The sequence below is a fragment of the Capsicum annuum genome, unplaced genomic scaffold, assembly GCF_002878395.1.
Source record: "Capsicum annuum cultivar UCD-10X-F1 unplaced genomic scaffold, UCD10Xv1.1 ctg73860, whole genome shotgun sequence".
In the NCBI taxonomy this organism is placed as follows: domain Eukaryota; kingdom Viridiplantae; phylum Streptophyta; class Magnoliopsida; order Solanales; family Solanaceae; genus Capsicum; species Capsicum annuum.
This window is the reverse complement of record NW_025883916.1, coordinates 5,001-7,928: the sequence shown is the minus strand read 5'-3', so window position 1 is coordinate 7,928 and position 2,928 is coordinate 5,001. Positions and strand designations below refer to the sequence as shown.

The 2,928-nt window shown below is 34.2% G+C and overlaps 1 pseudogene; it reads right to left on the bottom strand.

Annotated features, from left to right (window-relative positions):
* Nucleotides 1-475: 475 nt before the first annotated feature.
* LOC107856630 lies at nucleotides 476-2,383 on the bottom strand (annotated as a pseudogene).
* Nucleotides 2,384-2,928: the final 545 nt, after the last annotated feature.

Sequence of the window (2,928 nt, the reverse complement as noted above, 5' to 3'; positions counted from 1 at the left end):
TCAGAAGTTCCATATAGATTACTTCTCAATACAATTTCTTTCAAATTCATTAAAATTTCATGTACCGATTCTTGAATGCCCGTTATGGTAGAATATTCATGTGGGACTTTCTCAGATTTTACACGTGTGATACATGTTCCTTCTATTTCTCCAATTAAAGCTCTTCGCATTGCAATGCCTATTGTGTTGGCTTGGCCTTTCATATGTGGAGACAGAATAAAGTTTCCATAATAAAGGCGTTTACTGTGTGTTCTTGATTCAACACACTTCCACTGTAGTGTCCGAGTAGATAATGTTACTTTCTCTCAAACTCTAGTACTATTATTTGATTAGATCATCGAATCTTTTATTTCTCTTGAGATTTCTTCAATGTTCAGCTCTACACACGTCTTTTTTTCGGAGGTCTACAACCATTATGTGGCATAGGAGTTACATCCCGTAGGAAAGTTAATAGCATACCACTTCAACGAATAGCTCATAATGCTGTATCTCTTTCGAGACTGGGACCTTTTATCATGACTTCTGCTCATTTCATACCTTGATCCACTACGGTACGGATAGCGTTTGCTGCTCCGGGTTTAGCTCTTCTCATACCTTTAAATCCAGAAGTACCAGCAGAGGACCAAGAAACTACTTGACCCCGTACATCTATAACAGTGACAATGGTATTATCAAAACTTTCTTAAACATGAATAACTCCCTTTGGTATTCTACATGCACCCTTACGTGAACCAATACGTCCATTCCTACGCAAACTAATTTTTGATATAGCTTTTGCCATATTTTATCATCTCGTAAATATGAGTCAGAGATATATGGATATATCCATTTTATGTCAAAATAGATTCTTTATTTATACATCGGCTCTTCTGGCAAGTCTGATTATCCCTGTCTTTGTTTATGTCTCGGGTTGGAACAAATTACTATAATTCATCCCTGCCTGCGGATTAGTCGACATTTTCATAAATTTTACGAATGAAAGCTCTTATTTTCATATTTTTCATTCCTTACCTTAATTCTTAATCTATTTCTTGGAAGAAAATAAGTTTCTTGAAATTTCTCATCTCGAATTGTATTCCCCCAAAAGGAATGGTGAAGTTGAAAACCTAATCCTTTAAATCTTTGTTGTGTAGTCGATAAATTATACGCCCTTTGGTTGAATCATAAGGAATTACTTCAATTTTTACTCTATCTCCTGGCAATATCCGTATAAAACTATGTTGCATCTTTCCTAAAACAGAATTGAGAATCAGATCTAAATGAATTGGGAAAAAACCGTTGGGAAGCGATTCAGTAATTAAAGCTTTATGACTCCATTTTGGTTCTTAAAATTCCCTTGAGGTATCAACTAATTAGAAAGATATTAGACAACCCCCTTTTTTTTCACAAATTTAACAAATAGGAAGTTTCGAATCCAATTTTGATATTATAAAGGATTACCAGATATAACACAAAATTTCTCCACCTATTCCTTCTAGTCGAGCCTCTCGATTTGTCATTATACTTTGAGAAGTAGAAAGAGTTACAATCCCTATTCCACCAAAAATTCTCAAAATTCGTTGATAATTAGAATAGATTCGTAGACCAGGTCGACTTATTCATTTTAAATTTAAAATATTTCTACAGGGTCTTTTCCTATTCCTTCTATGTCGCAGGGTTAAAACCATAAAATATTTGTTGTTTTCTTGATGTTTTCTCACATTTCCGATAAAACCCTCTCGTAAAAGTATTTGAACAATATTTTCGGTAATATTTGTAGATGCTATCCAAACCACCCTTTTTCGATCTATATCAGCGTTTCGTATAGAAGTTATTGTCTCAGCAATAGTGTCCCTGCCCATGATGAACTAAAATTATTGGGTTCTCCAAATTTGATATAATCAATGTGTTTTTTACTTATTTATTTTTGAATATGATATGAATTATTAAAGATATATGCGTGAGACTTAATCTACTAATTAATCTATTTCTTTCAAATACCCTACTAGAAATAGATCACAATTTCATTTTAGAATACCTCGCGAGCTAATGAAACTATTTTAGTAAAATTTAATTCTCTCAATTCCCAGGCGATTGCACCAAAAATTTGAGTTCCTTTTGGATTTCCTTCTTGATCAATAACAATCGCAGAATTGTCATCATATCGTATTATTATCCCATTGTCACGTTTGAGTTCTTTACAGGTACGCATAATTACAGCCCTGACTACTTCTGATCTTTCTAGGGGCATATTTGGTACTGCTTGTTTGATCACAGCAACAATAACGTCACCAATATGAGCATATCGACGATTGCTAGCTCCTATGATTTGAATACACATCAATTCTCGAGCCCCACTATTATCTACTACATTTAAATAGGTCTGAGGTTGAATCATTTTTTTAATCCGTTATTTGAATGCAAAGGGCGAAGAAAAAAAAGAAATATTTTTGTCTAGAAAAAAGAAACATGTGGTTTTGTTTCATATCTAAGAGCCCTTTCAACATTTTTGTCTATTACATTACGAAATAATGAATTGAGTTAGTATAGGCATTTTGGATGTTGCTACTGAAATAGCCCTTCTGGCTATATTTTTTGTTACTCCACCCATTTCATAAAGTATTTGCCTCGATTTAACAACAGCTACCCAATATTCAGGGGATCCTTTTCCTGAACCCATACGTGTTTCTACGGGTCTTAGTGTAACTGGTTTGCCTGGAAATATAAGTACCCATATTTTTCCACCACGACGTGCATTTTGTGTCATTGATCGTCGGCCTGATTCTATTTGTCGAGATGTAATCCAAGCAGGTTCAAGTGCCTGAAGAGCATATTTACCAAAAGAAATATGATTACCTCGATAAGATATTCCCTTCATTCTTCCTCTATATTGTTTACGGAATCTAGTTCTTTTGGGGTTATAGTTGATGGTTGTTTCTGAATTCCATC